This window comes from Triturus cristatus, chromosome 11 (genome assembly GCF_964204655.1).
Source record: "Triturus cristatus chromosome 11, aTriCri1.1, whole genome shotgun sequence".
Classification (NCBI taxonomy): domain Eukaryota; kingdom Metazoa; phylum Chordata; class Amphibia; order Caudata; family Salamandridae; genus Triturus; species Triturus cristatus.
In genome coordinates, this window is record NC_140594.1 from 1,143,831,871 (window position 1) to 1,143,852,144 (window position 20,274).

Consider the following 20,274-nt stretch of genomic DNA (forward strand, 5'->3'; position numbering starts at 1 on the left):
TTCCTGTCCAGCGTCCTCTCACGTCCCGAACGCTCCCAAACGCTCAAAAGCCTCGCCCTCACCGGGTAGATCTCTGGCTCCCAGGTAAAGCCAAATCCTGAGTATGCTAGTGCTAGGATCACAGAGAAAGGACAGGGACAGAGAGCTGCTGTCTTGGTAAAGGCCTGAAACGGCTAATTCCTAAGAGGGTCTGCACTTTCAGTTATGACTGAATGTGAGTGGGGAAGATGAAGATTTTCTGTACCCAGCATACCTTGCGGTGTGCTTAGGCAAATGAGGAGAGAGCCCCACCAATCCCTTGCCACTCCGCTGAAAGCTCCTCCTCTGCATAAAGAGAGCACTTTCACAAGGGAGCAGAGTGGCGCAGCGGAAGCGTGCTGGGCCCATAACCCAGAGGTCGATGGATCGAAACCATCCTCTGCTAATATTGCTTGATTTTTCTTCCTAGGACTAATCTGTCATTTCCACCCTGCCAGCAAGGAAAAGCGCAGGCTTGTGCTAGCTATGTGAGAAAAGACTTCTCAACTATCTGTCTCTGCTGTAAATCAAGAGAGTGATCGTCAAAGGATCAACCCTATACTTTGAAAGTAAAGATACCCAATTAGAAGCATAAATGACAGGTGGGACCTTCACACGTTTTTCGGGGCATGCTTTGAATTTAATTCTTCCCTTTTTGTTCTGCTTTTATCAATCTCCTATGCATTTCATGGAATTTACTCCCTTTCTCTTCGCTTCTTTGCTTCCGATGCTGCCCATATGCTCATTTCCACTATTTGTACTGCTGCTTTCCATTTCTTCTCTTCTGCACAGCTTTGTCCTTGGTTTCAATCCCCAGTTCTTTACCCTCTGCAAGACAATTTCTACTGCTTTTCATGTTGGAATCCACACCAAATGCACCATTGGAACGGGTGCAAGATTGCCACTGCACTCGGCGTTGTAACATCTGGAACGTAGAGGACACACATCAGAGGGCGTTGGTGGTATAGTGGTGAGCATAGCTGCCTTCCAAGCAGTTGACCCGGGTTCGATTCCCGGCCAACGCAGTGCAAATATTTATATATTCTCCAAGCAGGATATATTTTAATGCAACATGTCACAAAACTGAAATATCAGAAACAGAATAATCAGCCGTTATATAAAAAAATAAACAAACACGTAGGTAGACATCTCGATCGCCTCATCTGCTACATTCATTGTCCCAATATATGCTATTTTCCATAAAGCACTCAGCACTCACATGTGCTGATAATAAATATTTTGCTGGGGGCAGGCAATGAAAGGGCTGAGCCCCGACCAGACATTATAACCCCAGCATCCCTATTTTAAAAAGCATTTATAGGCGATATCTAGCCTCTGAAAATAATAGGCAAGATCCACCGATAAATCTGGCAAAAGTCCCCAAGATTTTGTGCATACTTGTGCTCTCACCTGAATGCAGCGCCACCTTGTAACCATCGGATGTAACTGCGGCTCAGAAAAATGTTTTATCAGAGGGCAAGTTGAGAGGACTCCAAGTGCCAGATTTCCACGGAAAGAGACTCTCACTGCAGCAGGAAGGTTGGATACTTCAAATTGGCATAGTTTCCTGTCCAGCGTCCTCAACGCTCCCAAACGCTCAAAAGCCTCAGCCCTCACCGGGTAGATCTCTGGCTCCCAGGTAAAGCCAAATCCTGAGTATGCTAGTGCTAGGATCACAGAGAAAGGACAGGGACAGAGAGCTGCTGTCTTGGTAAAGGCCTGAAACGGCTAATTCCTAAGAGGGTCTGCACTTTCAGTTATGACTGAATGTGAGTGGGGAAGATGAAGATTTTCTGTACCCAGCATACCTTGCGATGTGCTTAGGCAAATGAGGAGAGAGCCCCACCAATCCCTTGCCACTCCGCTGAAAGCTCCTCCTCTGCATAAAGAGAGCACTTTCACAAGGGAGCAGAGTGGCGCAGCGGAAGCGTGCTGGGCCCATAACCCAGAGGTCGATGGATCGAAACCATCCTCTGCTAATATTGCTTGATTTTTCTTCCTAGGACTAATCTGTCATTTCCACCCTGCCAGCAAGGAAAAGCGCAGGCTTGTGCTAGCTATGTGAGAAAAGACTTCTCAACTATCTGTCTCTGCTGTAAATCAAGAGAGTGATCGTCAAAGGATCAACCCTATACTTTGAAAGTAAAGATACCCAATTAGAAGCATAAATGACAGGTGGGACCTTCACACGTTTTTCGGGGCATGCTTTGAATTTAATTCTTCCCTTTTTGTTCTGCTTTTATCAATCTCCTATGCATTTCATGGAATTTACTCCCTTTCTCTTCGCTGCTTTGCTTCCGATGCTGCCCATATGCTCATTTCCACTATTTGTACTGCTGCTTTCCATTTCTTCTCTTCTGCACAGCTTTGTCCTTGGTTTCAATCCCCAGTTCTTTACCCTCTGCAAGACAATTTCTACTGCTTTTCATGTTGGAATCCACACCAAATGCACCATTGGAACGGGTGCAAGATTGCCACTGCACTCGGCGTTGTAACATCTGGAACCTAGAGGACACACATCAGAGGGCGTTGGTGGTATAGTGGTGAGCATAGCTGCCTTCCAAGCAGTTGACCCGGGTTCGATTCCCGGCCAACGCAGTGCAAATATTTATATATTCTCCAAGCAGGATATATTTTAATGCAACATGTCACAAAACTGAAATATCAGAAACAGAATAATCAGCCGTTATATAAAAAAATAAACAAACACGTAGGTAGACATCTCGATCGCCTCATCTGCTACATTCATTGTCCCAATATATGCTATTTTCCATAAAGCACTCAGCACTCACATGTGCTGATAATAAATATTTTGCTGGGGGCAGGCAATGAAAGGGCTGAGCCCCGACCAGACATTATAACCCCAGCATCCCTATTTTAAAAAGCATTTATAGGCGATATCTAGCCTCTGAAAATAATAGGCAAGATCCACCGATAAATCTGGCAAAAGTCCCCAAGATTTTGTGCATACTTGTGCTCTCACCTGAATGCAGCGCCACCTTGTAACCATCGGATGTAACTGCGGCTCAGAAAAATGTTTTATCAGAGGGCAAGTTGAGAGGACTCCAAGTGCCAGATTTCCACGGAAAGAGACTCTCACTGCAGCAGGAAGGTTGGATACTTCAAATTGGCATAGTTTCCTGTCCAGCGTCCTCAACGCTCCCAAACGCTCAAAAGCCTCAGCCCTCACCGGGTAGATCTCTGGCTCCCAGGTAAAGCCAAATCCTGAGTATGCTAGTGCTAGGATCACAGAGAAAGGACAGGGACAGAGAGCTGCTGTCTTGGTAAAGGCCTGAAACGGCTAATTCCTAAGAGGGTCTGCACTTTCAGTTATGACTGAATGTGAGTGGGGAAGATGAAGATTTTCTGTACCCAGCATACCTTGCGATGTGCTTAGGCAAATGAGGAGAGAGCCCCACCAATCCCTTGCCACTCCGCTGAAAGCTCCTCCTCTGCATAAAGAGAGCACTTTCACAAGGGAGCAGAGTGGCGCAGCGGAAGCGTGCTGGGCCCATAACCCAGAGGTCGATGGATCGAAACCATCCTCTGCTAATATTGCTTGATTTTTCTTCCTAGGACTAATCTGTCATTTCCACCCTGCCAGCAAGGAAAAGCGCAGGCTTGTGCTAGCTATGTGAGAAAAGACTTCTCAACTATCTGTCTCTGCTGTAAATCAAGAGAGTGATCGTCAAAGGATCAACCCTATACTTTGAAAGTAAAGATACCCAATTAGAAGCATAAATGACAGGTGGGACCTTCACACGTTTTTCGGGGCATGCTTTGAATTTCATTCTTCCCTTTTTGTTCTGCTTTTATCAATCTCCTATGCATTTCATGGAATTTACTCCCTTTCTCTTCGCTGCTTTGCTTCCGATGCTGCCCATATGCTCATTTCCACTATTTGTACTGCTGCTTTCCATTTCTTCTCTTCTGCACAGCTTTGTCCTTGGTTTCAATCCCCAGTTCTTTACCCTCTGCAAGACTATTTCTACTGGTTTTCATGTTGGAATCCACACCAAATGCACCATTGGAACGGGTGCAAGATTGCCACTGCACTCGGCGTTGTAACATCTGGAACCTAGAGGACACACATCAGAGGGCGTTGGTGGTATAGTGGTGAGCATAGCTGCCTTCCAAGCAGTTGACCCGGGTTCGATTCCCGGCCAACGCAGTGCAAATATTTATATATTCTCCAAGCAGGATATATTTTAATGCAACATGTCACAAAACTGAAATATCAGAAACAGAATAATCAGCCGTTATATAAAAAAATAAACAAACACGTAGGTAGACATCTCGATCGCCTCATCTGCTACATTCATTGTCCCAATATATGCTATTTTCCATAAAGCACTCAGCACTCACATGTGCTGATAATAAATATTTTGCTGGGGGCAGGCAATGAAAGGGCTGAGCCCCGACCAGACATTATAACCCCAGCATCCCTATTTTAAAAAGCATTTATAGGCGATATCTAGCCTCTGAAAATAATAGGCAAGATCCACCGATAAATCTGGCAAAAGTCCCCAAGATTTTGTGCATACTTGTGCTCTCACCTGAATGCAGCGCCACCTTGTAACCATCGGATGTAACTGCGGCTCAGAAAAATGTTTTATCAGAGGGCAAGTTGAGAGGACTCCAAGTGCCAGATTTCCACGGAAAGAGCCTCTCACTGCAGCTGGAAGGTTGGATACTTCAAATTGGCATAATTTCCTGTCCAGCGTCCTCTCACGTCCCGAACGCTCCCAAACGCTCAAAAGCCTCACACCGGGCAAGCCCTCACCGGGTAGATCTCTGGCTCCCAGGTAAAGCCAAATCCTGAGTATGCTAGTGCTAGGATCACAGAGAAAGGACAGGGACAGAGAGCTGCTGTCTTGGTAAAGGCCTGAAACGGCTAATTCCTAAGAGGGTCTGCACTTTCAGTTATGACTGAATGTGAGTGGGGAAGATGAAGATTTTCTGTACCCAGCATACCTTGCGATGTGCTTAGGCAAATGAGGAGAGAGCCCCACCAATCCCTTGCCACTCCGCTGAAAGCTCCTCCTCTGCATAAAGAGAGCACTTTCACAAGGGAGCAGAGTGGCGCAGCGGAAGCGTGCTGGGCCCATAACCCAGAGGTCGATGGATCGAAACCATCCTCTGCTAATATTGCTTGATTTTTCTTCCTAGGACTAATCTGTCATTTCCACCCTGCCAGCAAGGAAAAGCGCAGGCTTGTGCTAGCTATGTGAGAAAAGACTTCTCAACTATCTGTCTCTGCTGTAAATCAAGAGAGTGATCGTCAAAGGATCAACCCTATACTTTGAAAGTAAAGATACCCAATTAGAAGCATAAATGACAGGTGGGACCTTCACACGTTTTTCGGGGCATGCTTTGAATTTCATTCTTCCCTTTTTGTTCTGCTTTTATCAATCTCCTATGCATTTCATGGAATTTACTCCCTTTCTCTTCGCTGCTTTGCTTCCGATGCTGCCCATATGCTCATTTCCACTATTTGTACTGCTGCTTTCCATTTCTTCTCTTCTGCACAGCTTTGTCCTTGGTTTCAATCCCCAGTTCTTTACCCTCTGCAAGACAATTTCTACTGCTTTTCATGTTGGAATCCACACCAAATGCACCATTGGAACGGGTGCAAGATTGCCACTGCACTCGGCGTTGTAACATCTGGAACCTAGAGGACACACATCAGAGGGCGTTGGTGGTATAGTGGTGAGCATAGCTGCCTTCCAAGCAGTTGACCCGGGTTCGATTCCCGGCCAACGCAGTGCAAATATTTATATATTCTCCAAGCAGGATATATTTTAATGCAACATGTCACAAAACTGAAATATCAGAAACAGAATAATCAGCCGTTATATAAAAAAATAAACAAACACGTAGGTAGACATCTCGATCGCCTCATCTGCTACATTCATTGTCCCAATATATGCTATTTTCCATAAAGCACTCAGCACTCACATGTGCTGATAATAAATATTTTGCTGGGGGCAGGCAATGAAAGGGCTGAGCCCCGACCAGACATTATAACCCCAGCATCCCTATTTTAAAAAGCATTTATAGGCGATATCTAGCCTCTGAAAATAATAGGCAAGATCCACCGATAAATCTGGCAAAAGTCCCCAAGATTTTGTGCATACTTGTGCTCTCACCTGAATGCAGCGCCACCTTGTAACCATCGGATGTAACTGAGGCTCAGAAAAATGTTTTATCAGAGGGCAAGTTGAGAGGACTCCAAGTGCCAGATTTCCACGGAAAGAGCCTCTCACTGCAGCTGGAAGGTTGGATACTTCAAATTGGCATAGTTTCCTGTCCAGCGTCCTCTCACGTCCCGAACGCTCCCAAACGCTCAAAAGCCTCGCCCTCACCGGGTAGATCTCTGGCTCCCAGGTAAAGCCAAATCCTGAGTATGCTAGTGCTAGGATCACAGAGAAAGGACAGGGACAGAGAGCTGCTGTCTTGGTAAAGGCCTGAAACGGCTAATTCCTAAGAGGGTCTGCACTTTCAGTTATGACTGAATGTGAGTGGGGAAGATGAAGATTTTCTGTACCCAGCATACCTTGCGATGTGCTTAGGCAAATGAGGAGAGAGCCCCACCAATCCCTTGCCACTCCGCTGAAAGCTCCTCCTCTGCATAAAGAGAGCACTTTCACAAGGGAGCAGAGTGGCGCAGCGGAAGCGTGCTGGGCCCATAACCCAGAGGTCGATGGATCGAAACCATCCTCTGCTAATATTGCTTGATTTTTCTTCCTAGGACTAATCTGTCATTTCCACCCTGCCAGCAAGGAAAAGCGCAGGCTTGTGCTAGCTATGTGAGAAAAGACTTCTCAACTATCTGTCTCTGCTGTAAATCAAGAGAGTGATCGTCAAAGGATCAACCCTATACTTTGAAAGTAAAGATACCCAATTAGAAGCATAAATGACAGGTGGGACCTTCACACGTTTTTCGGGGCATGCTTTGAATTTCATTCTTCCCTTTTTGTTCTGCTTTTATCAATCTCCTATGCATTTCATGGAATTTACTCCCTTTCTCTTCGCTGCTTTGCTTCCGATGCTGCCCATATGCTCATTTCCACTATTTGTACTGCTGCTTTCCATTTCTTCTCTTCTGCACAGCTTTGTCCTTGGTTTCAATCCCCAGTTCTTTACCCTCTGCAAGACAATTTCTACTGCTTTTCATGTTGGAATCCACACCAAATGCACCATTGGAACGGGTGCAAGATTGCCACTGCACTTGGCGTTGTAACATCTGGAACCTAGAGGACACACTTCAGAGGGCGTTGGTGGTATAGTGGTGAGCATAGCTGCCTTCCAAGCAGTTGACCCGGGTTCGATTCCCGGCCAACGCAGTGCAAATATTTATATATTCTCCAAGCAGGATATATTTTAATGCAACATGTCACAAAACTGAAATATCAGAAACAGAATAATCAGCCGTTATATAAAAAAATAAACAAACACGTAGGTAGACATCTCGATCGCCTCATCTGCTACATTCATTGTCCCAATATATGCTATTTTCCATAAAGCACTCAGCACTCACATGTGCTGATAATAAATATTTTGCTGGGGGCAGGCAATGAAAGGGCTGAGCCCCGACCAGACATTATAACCCCAGCATCCCTATTTTAAAAAGCATTTATAGGCGATATCTAGCCTCTGAAAATAATAGGCAAGATCCACCGATAAATCTGGCAAAAGTCCCCAAGATTTTGTGCATACTTGTGCTCTCACCTGAATGCAGCGCCACCTTGTAACCATCGGATGTAACTGCGGCTCAGAAAAATGTTTTATCAGAGGGCAAGTTGAGAGGACTCCAAGTGCCAGATTTCCACGGAAAGAGCCTCTCACTGCAGCTGGAAGGTTGGATACTTCAAATTGGCATAGTTTCCTGTCCAGCGTCCTCTCACGTCCCGAACGCTCCCAAACGCTCAAAAGCCTCGCCCTCACCGGGTAGATCTCTGGCTCCCAGGTAAAGCCAAATCCTGAGTATGCTAGTGCTAGGATCACAGAGAAAGGACAGGGACAGAGAGCTGCTGTCTTGGTAAAGGCCTGAAACGGCTAATTCCTAAGAGGGTCTGCACTTTCAGTTATGACTGAATGTGAGTGGGGAAGATGAAGATTTTCTGTACCCAGCATACCTTGCGATGTGCTTAGGCAAATGAGGAGAGAGCCCCACCAATCCCTTGCCACTCCGCTGAAAGCTCCTCCTCTGCATAAAGAGAGCACTTTCACAAGGGAGCAGAGTGGCGCAGCGGAAGCGTGCTGGGCCCATAACCCAGAGGTCGATGGATCGAAACCATCCTCTGCTAATATTGCTTGATTTTTCTTCCTAGGACTAATCTGTCATTTCCACCCTGCCAGCAAGGAAAAGCGCAGGCTTGTGCTAGCTATGTGAGAAAAGACTTCTCAACTATCTGTCTCTGCTGTAAATCAAGAGAGTGATCGTCAAAGGATCAACCCTATACTTTGAAAGTAAAGATACCCAATTAGAAGCATTAATGACAGGTGGGACCTTCACACGTTTTTCGGGGCATGCTTTGAATTTAATTCTTCCCTTTTTGTTCTGCTTTTATCAATCTCCTATGCATTTCATGGAATTTACTCCCTTTCTCTTCGCTGCTTTGCTTCCGATGCTGCCCATATGCTCATTTCCACTATTTGTACTGCTGCTTTCCATTTCTTCTCTTCTGCACAGCTTTGTCCTTGGTTTCAATCCCCAGTTCTTTACCCTCTGCAAGACAATTTCTACTGCTTTTCATGTTGGAATCCACACCAAATGCACCATTGGAACGGGTGCAAGATTGCCACTGCACTCGGCGTTGTAACATCTGGAACGTAGAGGACACACATCAGAGGGCGTTGGTGGTATAGTGGTGAGCATAGCTGCCTTCCAAGCAGTTGACCCGGGTTCGATTCCCGGCCAACGCAGTGCAAATATTTATATATTCTCCAAGCAGGATATATTTTAATGCAACATGTCACAAAACTGAAATATCAGAAACAGAATAATCAGCCGTTATATAAAAAAATAAACAAACACGTAGGTAGACATCTCGATCGCCTCATCTGCTACATTCATTGTCCCAATATATGCTATTTTCCATAAAGCACTCAGCACTCACATGTGCTGATAATAAATATTTTGCTGGGGGCAGGCAATGAAAGGGCTGAGCCCCGACCAGACATTATAACCCCAGCATCCCTATTTTAAAAAGCATTTATAGGCGATATCTAGCCTCTGAAAATAATAGGCAAGATCCACCGATAAATCTGGCAAAAGTCCCCAAGATTTTGTGCATACTTGTGCTCTCACCTGAATGCAGCGCCACCTTGTAACCATCGGATGTAACTGCGGCTCAGAAAAATGTTTTATCAGAGGGCAAGTTGAGAGGACTCCAAGTGCCAGATTTCCACGGAAAGAGACTCTCACTGCAGCAGGAAGGTTGGATACTTCAAATTGGCATAGTTTCCTGTCCAGCGTCCTCAACGCTCCCAAACGCTCAAAAGCCTCAGCCCTCACCGGGTAGATCTCTGGCTCCCAGGTAAAGCCAAATCCTGAGTATGCTAGTGCTAGGATCACAGAGAAAGGACAGGGACAGAGAGCTGCTGTCTTGGTAAAGGCCTGAAACGGCTAATTCCTAAGAGGGTCTGCACTTTCAGTTATGACTGAATGTGAGTGGGGAAGATGAAGATTTTCTGTACCCAGCATACCTTGCGATGTGCTTAGGCAAATGAGGAGAGAGCCCCACCAATCCCTTGCCACTCCGCTGAAAGCTCCTCCTCTGCATAAAGAGAGCACTTTCACAAGGGAGCAGAGTGGCGCAGCGGAAGCGTGCTGGGCCCATAACCCAGAGGTCGATGGATCGAAACCATCCTCTGCTAATATTGCTTGATTTTTCTTCCTAGGACTAATCTGTCATTTCCACCCTGCCAGCAAGGAAAAGCGCAGGCTTGTGCTAGCTATGTGAGAAAAGACTTCTCAACTATCTGTCTCTGCTGTAAATCAAGAGAGTGATCGTCAAAGGATCAACCCTATACTTTGAAAGTAAAGATACCCAATTAGAAGCATAAATGACAGGTGGGACCTTCACACGTTTTTCGGGGCATGCTTTGAATTTCATTCTTCCCTTTTTGTTCTGCTTTTATCAATCTCCTATGCATTTCATGGAATTTACTCCCTTTCTCTTCGCTGCTTTGCTTCCGATGCTGCCCATATGCTCATTTCCACTATTTGTACTGCTGCTTTCCATTTCTTCTCTTCTGCACAGCTTTGTCCTTGGTTTCAATCCCCAGTTCTTTACCCTCTGCAAGACTATTTCTACTGCTTTTCATGTTGGAATCCACACCAAATGCACCATTGGAACGGGTGCAAGATTGCCACTGCACTCGGCGTTGTAACATCTGGAACCTAGAGGACACACATCAGAGGGCGTTGGTGGTATAGTGGTGAGCATAGCTGCCTTCCAAGCAGTTGACCCGGGTTCGATTCCCGGCCAACGCAGTGCAAATATTTATATATTCTCCAAGCAGGATATATTTTAATGCAACATGTCACAAAACTGAAATATCAGAAACAGAATAATCAGCCGTTATATAAAAAAATAAACAAACACGTAGGTAGACATCTCGATCGCCTCATCTGCTACATTCATTGTCCCAATATATGCTATTTTCCATAAAGCACTCAGCACTCACATGTGCTGATAATAAATATTTTGCTGGGGGCAGGCAATGAAAGGGCTGAGCCCCGACCAGACATTATAACCCCAGCATCCCTATTTTAAAAAGCATTTATAGGCGATATCTAGCCTCTGAAAATAATAGGCAAGATCCACCGATAAATCTGGCAAAAGTCCCCAAGATTTTGTGCATACTTGTGCTCTCACCTGAATGCAGCGCCACCTTGTAACCATCGGATGTAACTGCGGCTCAGAAAAATGTTTTATCAGAGGGCAAGTTGAGAGGACTCCAAGTGCCAGATTTCCACGGAAAGAGCCTCTCACTGCAGCTGGAAGGTTGGATACTTCAAATTGGCATAGTTTCCTGTCCAGCGTCCTCTCACGTCCCGAACACTCCCAAACGCTCAAAAGCCTCACACCGGGCAAGCCCTCACCGGGTAGATCTCTGGCTCCCAGGTAAAGCCAAATCCTGAGTATGCTAGTGCTAGGATCACAGAGAAAGGACAGGGACAGAGAGCTGCTGTCTTGGTAAAGGCCTGAAACGGCTAATTCCTAAGAGGGTCTGCACTTTCAGTTATGACTGAATGTGAGTGGGGAAGATGAAGATTTTCTGTACCCAGCATACCTTGCGATGTGCTTAGGCAAATGAGGAGAGAGCCCCACCAATCCCTTGCCACTCCGCTGAAAGCTCCTCCTCTGCATAAAGAGAGCACTTTCACAAGGGAGCAGAGTGGCGCAGCGGAAGCGTGCTGGGCCCATAACCCAGAGGTCGATGGATCGAAACCATCCTCTGCTAATATTGCTTGATTTTTCTTCCTAGGACTAATCTGTCATTTCCACCCTGCCAGCAAGGAAAAGCGCAGGCTTGTGCTAGCTATGTGAGAAAAGACTTCTCAACTATCTGTCTCTGCTGTAAATCAAGAGAGTGATCGTCAAAGGATCAACCCTATACTTTGAAAGTAAAGATACCCAATTAGAAGCATAAATGACAGGTGGGACCTTCACACGTTTTTCGGGGCATGCTTTGAATTTCATTCTTCCCTTTTTGTTCTGCTTTTATCAATCTCCTATGCATTTCATGGAATTTACTCCCTTTCTCTTCGCTGCTTTGCTTCCGATGCTGCCCACATGCTCATTTCCACTATTTGTACTGCTGCTTTCCATTTCTTCTCTTCTGCACAGCTTTGTCCTTGGTTTCAATCCCCAGTTCTTTACCCTCTGCAAGACTATTTCTACTGCTTTTCATGTTGGAATCCACACCAAATGCACCATTGGAACGGGTGCAAGATTGTCACTGCACTCGGCGTTGTAACATCTGGAACCTAGAGGACACACATCAGAGGGCGTTGGTGGTATAGTGGTGAGCATAGCTGCCTTCCAAGCAGTTGACCCGGGTTCGATTCCCGGCCAACGCAGTGCAAATATTTATATATTCTCCAAGCAGGATATATTTTAATGCAACATGTCACAAAACTGAAATATCAGAAACAGAATAATCAGCCGTTATATAAAAAAATAAACAAACACGTAGGTAGACATCTCGATCGCCTCATCTGCTACATTCATTGTCCCAATATATGCTATTTTCCATAAAGCACTCAGCACTCACATGTGCTGATAATAAATATTTTGCTGGGGGCAGGCAATGAAAGGGCTGAGCCCCGACCAGACATTATAACCCCAGCATCCCTATTTTAAAAAGCATTTATAGGCGATATCTAGCCTCTGAAAATAATAGGCAAGATCCACCGATAAATCTGGCAAAAGTCCCCAAGATTTTGTGCATACTTGTGCTCTCACCTGAATGCAGCGCCACCTTGTAACCATCGGATGTAACTGCGGCTCAGAAAAATGTTTTATCAGAGGGCAAGTTGAGAGGACTCCAAGTGCCAGATTTCCACGGAAAGAGACTCTCACTGCAGCAGGAAGGTTGGATACTTCAAATTGGCATAGTTTCCTGTCCAGCGTCCTCAACGCTCCCAAACGCTCAAAAGCCTCAGCCCTCACCGGGTAGATCTCTGGCTCCCAGGTAAAGCCAAATCCTGAGTATGCTAGTGCTAGGATCACAGAGAAAGGACAGGGACAGAGAGCTGCTGTCTTGGTAAAGGCCTGAAACGGCTAATTCCTAAGAGGGTCTGCACTTTCAGTTATGACTGAATGTGAGTGGGGAAGATGAAGATTTTCTGTACCCAGCATACCTTGCGATGTGCTTAGGCAAATGAGGAGAGAGCCCCACCAATCCCTTGCCACTCCGCTGAAAGCTCCTCCTCTGCATAAAGAGAGCACTTTCACAAGGGAGCAGAGTGGCGCAGCGGAAGCGTGCTGGGCCCATAACCCAGAGGTCGATGGATCGAAACCATCCTCTGCTAATATTGCTTGATTTTTCTTCCTAGGACTAATCTGTCATTTCCACCCTGCCAGCAAGGAAAAGCGCAGGCTTGTGCTAGCTATGTGAGAAAAGACTTCTCAACTATCTGTCTCTGCTGTAAATCAAGAGAGTGATCGTCAAAGGATCAACCCTATACTTTGAAAGTAAAGATACCCAATTAGAAGCATAAATGACAGGTGGGACCTTCACACGTTTTTCGGGGCATGCTTTGAATTTAATTCTTCCCTTTTTGTTCTGCTTTTATCAATCTCCTATGCATTTCATGGAATTTACTCCCTTTCTCTTCGCTGCTTTGCTTCCGATGCTGCCCATATGCTCATTTCCACTATTTGTACTGCTGCTTTCCATTTCTTCTCTTCTGCACAGCTTTGTCCTTGGTTTCAATCCCCAGTTCTTTACCCTCTGCAAGACTATTTCTACTGCTTTTCATGTTGGAATCCACACCAAATGCACCATTGGAACGGGTGGAAGATTGCCACTGCACTCGGCGTTGTAACATCTGGAACCTAGAGGACACACATCAGAGGGCGTTGGTGGTATAGTGGTGAGCATAGCTGCCTTCCAAGTAGTTGACCCGGGTTCGATTCCCGGCCAACGCAGTGCAAATATTTATATATTCTCCAAGCAGGATATATTTTAATGCAACATGTCACAAAACTGAAATATCAGAAACAGAATAATCAGCCGTTATATAAAAAAATAAACAAACACGTAGGTAGACATCTCGATCGCCTCATCTGCTACATTCATTGTCCCAATATATGCTATTTTCCATAAAGCACTCAGCACTCACATGTGCTGATAATAAATATTTTGCTGGGGGCAGGCAATGAAAGGGCTGAGCCCCGACCAGACATTATAACCCCAGCATCCCTATTTTAAAAAGCATTTATAGGCGATATCTAGCCTCTGAAAATAATAGGCAAGATCCACCGATAAATCTGGCAAAATTCCCCAAGATTTTGTGCATACTTGTGCTCTCACCTGAATGCAGCGCCACCTTGTAACCATCGGATGTAACTGCGGCTCAGAAAAATGTTTTATCAGAGGGCAAGTTGAGAGGACTCCAAGTGCCAGATTTCCACGGAAAGAGCCTCTCACTGCAGCTGGAAGGTTGGATACTTCAAATTGGCATAGTTTCCTGTCCAGCGTCCTCTCACGTCCCGAACGCTCCCAAACGCTCAAAAGCCTCACACCGGGCAAGCCCTCACCGGGTAGATCTCTGGCTCCCAGGTAAAGCCAAATCCTGAGTATGCTAGTGCTAGGATCACAGAGAAAGGACAGGGACAGAGAGCTGCTGTCTTGGTAAAGGCCTGAAACGGCTAATTCCTAAGAGGGTCTGCACTTTCAGTTATGACCGAATGTGAGTGGGGAAGATGAAGATTTTCTGTACCCAGCATACCTTGCGATGTGCTTAGGCAAATGAGGAGAGAGCCCCACCAATCCCTTGCCACTCCGCTGAAAGCTCCTCCTCTGCATAAAGAGAGCACTTTCACAAGGGAGCAGAGTGGCGCAGCGGAAGCGTGCTGGGCCCATAACCCAGAGGTCGATGGATCGAAACCATCCTCTGCTAATATTGCTTGATTTTTCTTCCTAGGACTAATCTGTCATTTCCACCCTGCCAGCAAGGAAAAGCGCAGGCTTGTGCTAGCTATGTGAGAAAAGACTTCTCAACTATCTGTCTCTGCTGTAAATCAAGAGAGTGATCGTCAAAGGATCAACCCTATACTTTGAAAGTAAAGATACCCAATTAGAAGCATAAATGACAGGTGGGACCTTCACACGTTTTTCGGGGCATGCTTTGAATTTCATTCTTCCCTTTTTGTTCTGCTTTTATCAATCTCCTATGCATTTCATGGAATTTACTCCCTTTCTCTTCGCTGCTTTGCTTCCGATGCTGCCCATATGCTCATTTCCACTATTTGTACTGCTGCTTTCCATTTCTTCTCTTCTGCACAGCTTTGTCCTTGGTTTCAATCCCCAGTTCTTTACCCTCTGCAAGACAATTTCTACTGCTTTTCATGTTGGAATCCACACCAAATGCACCATTGGAACGGGTGCAAGATTGCCACTGCACTCGGCGTTGTAACATCTGGAACCTAGAGGACACACATCAGAGGGCGTTGGTGGTATAGTGGTGAGCATAGCTGCCTTCCAAGCAGTTGATCCGGGTTCGATTCCCGGCCAACGCAGTGCAAATATTTATATATTCTCCAAGCAGGATATATTTTAATGCAACATGTCACAAAACTGAAATATCAGAAACAGAATAATCAGCCGTTATATAAAAAAATAAACAAACACGTAGGTAGACATCTCGATCGCCTCATCTGCTACATTCATTGTCCCAATATATGCTATTTTCCATAAAGCACTCAGCACTCACATGTGCTGATAATAAATATTTTGCTGGGGGCAGGCAATGAAAGGGCTGAGCCCCGACCAGACATTATAACCCCAGCATCCCTATTTTAAAAAGCATTTATAGGCGATATCTAGCCTCTGAAAATAATAGGCAAGATCCACCGATAAATCTGGCAAAAGTCCCCAAGATTTTGTGCATACTTGTGCTCTCACCTGAATGCAGCGCCACCTTGTAACCATCGGATGTAACTGCGGCTCAGAAAAATGTTTTATCAGAGGGCAAGTTGAGAGGACTCCAAGTGCCAGATTTCCACGGAAAGAGACTCTCACTGCAGCAGGAAGGTTGGATACTTCAAATTGGCATAGTTTCCTGTCCAGCGTCCTCAACGCTCCCAAACGCTCAAAAGCCTCAGCCCTCACCGGGTAGATCTCTGGCTCCCAGGTAAAGCCAAATCCTGAGTATGCTAGTGCTAGGATCACAGAGAAAGGACAGGGACAGAGAGCTGCTGTCTTGGTAAAGGCCTGAAACGGCTAATTCCTAAGAGGGTCTGCACTTTCAGTTATGACTGAATGTGAGTGGGGAAGATGAAGATTTTCTGTACCCAGCATACCTTGCGATGTGCTTAGGCAAATGAGGAGAGAGCCCCACCAATCCCTTGCCACTCCGCTGAAAGCTCCTCCTCTGCATAAAGAGAGCACTTTCACAAGGGAGCAGAGTGGCGCAGCGGAAGCGTGCTGGGCCCATAACCCAGAGGTCGATGGATCGAAACCATCCTCTGCTAATATTGCTTGATTTTTCTTCCTAGGACTAATCTGTCATTTCCACCCTGCCAGCAAGGAAAAGCGCAGGCTTGTGCTAGCTATGTGAGAAAAGACTTCTCAACTATCTGTCTCTGCTGTAAATCAAGAGAGTGATCGTCAAAGGATCAACCCTATACTTTGAAAGTAAAGATACCCAATTAGAAGCATAAATGACAGGTGGGACCTTCACACGTTTTTCGGGGCATGCTTTGAATTTCATTCTTCCCTTTTTGTTCTGCTTTTATCAATCTCCTATGCATTTCATGGAATTTACTCCCTTTCTCTTCGCTGCTTTGCTTCCGATGCTGCCCATATGCTCATTTCCACTATTTGTACTGCTGCTTTCCATTTCTTCTCTTCTGCACAGCTTTGTCCTTGGTTTCAATCCCCAGTTCTTTACCCTCTGCAAGACTATTTCTACTGGTTTTCATGTTGGAATCCACACCAAATGCACCATTGGAACGGGTGCAAGATTGCCACTGCACTCGGCGTTGTAACATCTGGAACCTAGAGGACACACATCAGAGGGCGTTGGTGGTATAGTGGTGAGCATAGCTGCCTTCCAAGCAGTTGACCCGGGTTCGATTCCCGGCCAACGCAGTGCAAATATTTATATATTCTCCAAGCAGGATATATTTTAATGCAACATGTCACAAAACTGAAATATCAGAAACAGAATAATCAGCCGTTATATAAAAAAATAAACAAACACGTAGGTAGACATCTCGATCGCCTCATCTGCTACATTCATTGTCCCAATATATGCTATTTTCCATAAAGCACTCAGCACTCACATGTGCTGATAATAAATATTTTGCTGGGGGCAGGCAATGAAAGGGCTGAGCCCCGACCAGACATTATAACCCCAGCATCCCTATTTTAAAAAGCATTTATAGGCGATATCTAGCCTCTGAAAATAATAGGCAAGATCCACCGATAAATCTGGCAAAAGTCCCCAAGATTTTGTGCATACTTGTGCTCTCACCTGAATGCAGCGCCACCTTGTAACCATCGGATGTAACTGCGGCTCAGAAAAATGTTTTATCAGAGGGCAAGTTGAGAGGACTCCAAGTGCCAGATTTCCACGGAAAGAGCCTCTCACTGCAGCTGGAAGGTTGGATACTTCAAATTGGCATAGTTTCCTGTCCAGCGTCCTCTCACGTCCCGAACGCTCCCAAACGCTCAAAAGCCTCACACCGGGCAAGCCCTCACCGGGTAGATCTCTGGCTCCCAGGTAAAGCCAAATCCTGAGTATGCTAGTGCTAGGATCACAGAGAAAGGACAGGGACAGAGAGCTGCTGTCTTGGTAAAGGCCTGAAACGGCTAATTCCTAAGAGGGTCTGCACTTTCAGTTATGACTGAATGTGAGTGGGGAAGATGAAGATTTTCTGTACCCAGCATACCTTGCGATGTGCTTAGGCAAATGAGGAGAGAGCCCCACCAATCCCTTGCCACTCCGCTGAAAGCTCCTCCTCTGCATAAAGAGAGCACTTTCACAAGGGAGCAGAGTGGCGCAGCGGAAGCGTGCTGGGCCCATAACCCAGAGGTCGATGGATCGAAACCATCCTCTGCTAATATTGCTTGATTTTTCTTCCTAGGACTAATCTGTCATTTCCACCCTGCCAGCAAGGAAAAGCGCAGGCTTGTGCTAGCTATGTGAGAAAAGACTTCTCAACTATCTGTCTCTGCTGTAAATCAAGAGAGTGATCGTCAAAGGATCAACCCTATACTTTGAAAGTAAAGATACCCAATTAGAAGCATAAATGACAGGTGGGACCTTCACACGTTTTTCGGGGCATGCTTTGAATTTCATTCTTCCCTTTTTGTTCTGCTTTTATCAATCTCCTATGCATTTCATGGAATTTACTCCCTTTCTCTTCGCTGCTTTGCTTCCGATGCTGCCCATATGCTCATTTCCACTATTTGTACTGCTGCTTTCCATTTCTTCTCTTCTGCACAGCTTTGTCCTTGGTTTCAATCCCCAGTTCTTTACCCTCTGCAAGACAATTTCTACTGCTTTTCATGTTGGAATCCACACCAAATGCACCATTGGAACGGGTGCAAGATTGCCACTGCACTCGGCGTTGTAACATCTGGAACCTAGAGGACACACATCAGAGGGCGTTGGTGGTATAGTGGTGAGCATAGCTGCCTTCCAAGCAGTTGACCCGGGTTCGATTCCCGGCCAACGCAGTGCAAATATTTATATATTCTCCAAGCAGGATATATTTTAATGCAACATGTCACAAAACTGAAATATCAGAAACAGAATAATCAGCCGTTATATAAAAAAATAAACAAACACGTAGGTAGACATCTCGATCGCCTCATCTGCTACATTCATTGTCCCAATATATGCTATTTTCCATAAAGCACTCAGCACTCACATGTGCTGATAATAAATATTTTGCTGGGGGCAGGCAATGAAAGGGCTGAGCCCCGACCAGACATTATAACCCCAGCATCCCTATTTTAAAAAGCATTTATAGGCGATATCTAGCCTCTGAAAATAATAGGCAAGATCCACCGATAAATCTGGCAAAAGTCCCCAAGATTTTGTGCATACTTGTGCTCTCACCTGAATGCAGCGCCACCTTGTAACCATCGGATGTAACTGAGGCTCAGAAAAATGTTTTATCAGAGGGCAAGTTGAGAGGACTCCAAGTGCCAGATTTCCACGGAAAGAGCCTCTCACTGCAGCTGGAAGGTTGGATACTTCAAATTGGCATAGTTTCCTGTCCAGCGTCCTCTCACGTCCCGAACGCTCCCAAACGCTCAAAAGCCTCGCCCTCACCGGGTAGATCTCTGGCTCCCAGGTAAAGCCAAATCCTGAGTATGCTAGTGCTAGGATCACAGAGAAAGGACAGGGACAGAGAGCTGCTGTCTTGGTAAAGGCCTGAAACGGCTAATTCCTAAGAGGGTCTGCACTTTCAGTTATGACTGAATGTGAGTGGGGAAGATGAAGATTTTCTGTACCCAGCATACCTTGCGATGTGCTTAGGCAAATGAGGAGAGAGCCCCACCAATCCCTTGCCACTCCGCTGAAAGCTCCTCCTCTGCATAAAGAGAGCACTTTCACAAGGGAGCAGAGTGGCGCAGCGGAAGCGTGCTGGGCCCATAACCCAGAGGTCGATGGATCGAAACCATCCTCTGCTAATATTGCTTGATTTTTCTTCCTAGGACTAATCTGTCATTTCCACCCTGCCAGCAAGGAAAAGCGCAGGCTTGTGCTAGCTATGTGAGAAAAGACTTCTCAACTATCTGTCTCTGCTGTAAATCAAGAGAGTGATCGTCAAAGGATCAACCCTATACTTTGAAAGTAAAGATACCCAATTAGAAGCATAAATGACAGGTGGGACCTTCACACGTTTTTCGGGGCATGCTTTGAATTTCATTCTTCCCTTTTTGTTCTGCTTTTATCAATCTCCTATGCATTTCATGGAATTTACTCCCTTTCTCTTCGCTGCTTTGCTTCCGATGCTGCCCATATGCTCATTTCCACTATTTGTACTGCTGCTTTCCATTTCTTCTCTTCTGCACAGCTTTGTCCTTGGTTTCAATCCCCAGTTCTTTACCCTCTGCAAGACAATTTCTACTGCTTTTCATGTTGGAATCCACACCAAATGCACCATTGGAACGGGTGCAAGATTGCCACTGCACTTGGCGTTGTAACATCTGGAACCTAGAGGACACACTTCAGAGGGCGTTGGTGGTATAGTGGTGAGCATAGCTGCCTTCCAAGCAGTTGACCCGGGTTCGATTCCCGGCCAACGCAGTGCAAATATTTATATATTCTCCAAGCAGGATATATTTTAATGCAACATGTCACAAAACTGAAATATCAGAAACAGAATAATCAGCCGTTATATAAAAAAATAAACAAACACGTAGGTAGACATCTCGATCGCCTCATCTGCTACATTCATTGTCCCAATATATGCTATTTTCCATAAAGCACTCAGCACTCACATGTGCTGATAATAAATATTTTGCTGCGGGCAGGCAATGAAAGGGCTGAGCCCC

General features: G+C 45.6%; 13 non-coding genes across 13 annotated transcripts; all 13 read left to right on the forward strand.

Annotated features, from left to right (window-relative positions):
- Positions 1-971: 971 nt before the first annotated feature.
- Positions 972-1,043, forward strand: TRNAG-UCC (transfer RNA glycine (anticodon UCC)). The gene has a single exon. It is a non-coding gene; the product is annotated as a tRNA-Gly (tRNA).
- Positions 1,044-2,544: 1,501 nt separating this feature from the next.
- TRNAG-UCC (transfer RNA glycine (anticodon UCC)) lies at positions 2,545-2,616 on the forward strand. Its single transcript has one exon. It is a non-coding gene; the product is annotated as a tRNA-Gly (tRNA).
- Positions 2,617-4,117: 1,501 nt separating this feature from the next.
- TRNAG-UCC (transfer RNA glycine (anticodon UCC)) lies at positions 4,118-4,189 on the forward strand. The gene has a single exon. It is a non-coding gene; the product is annotated as a tRNA-Gly (tRNA).
- A 1,521-nt stretch (positions 4,190-5,710) lies between these two features.
- On the forward strand, positions 5,711-5,782 carry TRNAG-UCC (transfer RNA glycine (anticodon UCC)). Its single transcript has one exon. It is a non-coding gene; the product is annotated as a tRNA-Gly (tRNA).
- A 1,510-nt stretch (positions 5,783-7,292) lies between these two features.
- Positions 7,293-7,364, forward strand: TRNAG-UCC (transfer RNA glycine (anticodon UCC)). The gene has a single exon. It is a non-coding gene; the product is annotated as a tRNA-Gly (tRNA).
- A 1,510-nt stretch (positions 7,365-8,874) lies between these two features.
- On the forward strand, positions 8,875-8,946 carry TRNAG-UCC (transfer RNA glycine (anticodon UCC)). Its single transcript has one exon. It is a non-coding gene; the product is annotated as a tRNA-Gly (tRNA).
- A 1,501-nt stretch (positions 8,947-10,447) lies between these two features.
- On the forward strand, positions 10,448-10,519 carry TRNAG-UCC (transfer RNA glycine (anticodon UCC)). The gene has a single exon. It is a non-coding gene; the product is annotated as a tRNA-Gly (tRNA).
- Positions 10,520-12,040: 1,521 nt separating this feature from the next.
- TRNAG-UCC (transfer RNA glycine (anticodon UCC)) lies at positions 12,041-12,112 on the forward strand. The gene has a single exon. It is a non-coding gene; the product is annotated as a tRNA-Gly (tRNA).
- A 1,501-nt stretch (positions 12,113-13,613) lies between these two features.
- TRNAG-UCC (transfer RNA glycine (anticodon UCC)) lies at positions 13,614-13,685 on the forward strand. The gene has a single exon. It is a non-coding gene; the product is annotated as a tRNA-Gly (tRNA).
- A 1,521-nt stretch (positions 13,686-15,206) lies between these two features.
- Positions 15,207-15,278, forward strand: TRNAG-UCC (transfer RNA glycine (anticodon UCC)). Its single transcript has one exon. It is a non-coding gene; the product is annotated as a tRNA-Gly (tRNA).
- Positions 15,279-16,779: 1,501 nt separating this feature from the next.
- On the forward strand, positions 16,780-16,851 carry TRNAG-UCC (transfer RNA glycine (anticodon UCC)). The gene has a single exon. It is a non-coding gene; the product is annotated as a tRNA-Gly (tRNA).
- Positions 16,852-18,372: 1,521 nt separating this feature from the next.
- On the forward strand, positions 18,373-18,444 carry TRNAG-UCC (transfer RNA glycine (anticodon UCC)). The gene has a single exon. It is a non-coding gene; the product is annotated as a tRNA-Gly (tRNA).
- Positions 18,445-19,954: 1,510 nt separating this feature from the next.
- On the forward strand, positions 19,955-20,026 carry TRNAG-UCC (transfer RNA glycine (anticodon UCC)). Its single transcript has one exon. It is a non-coding gene; the product is annotated as a tRNA-Gly (tRNA).
- Positions 20,027-20,274: the final 248 nt, after the last annotated feature.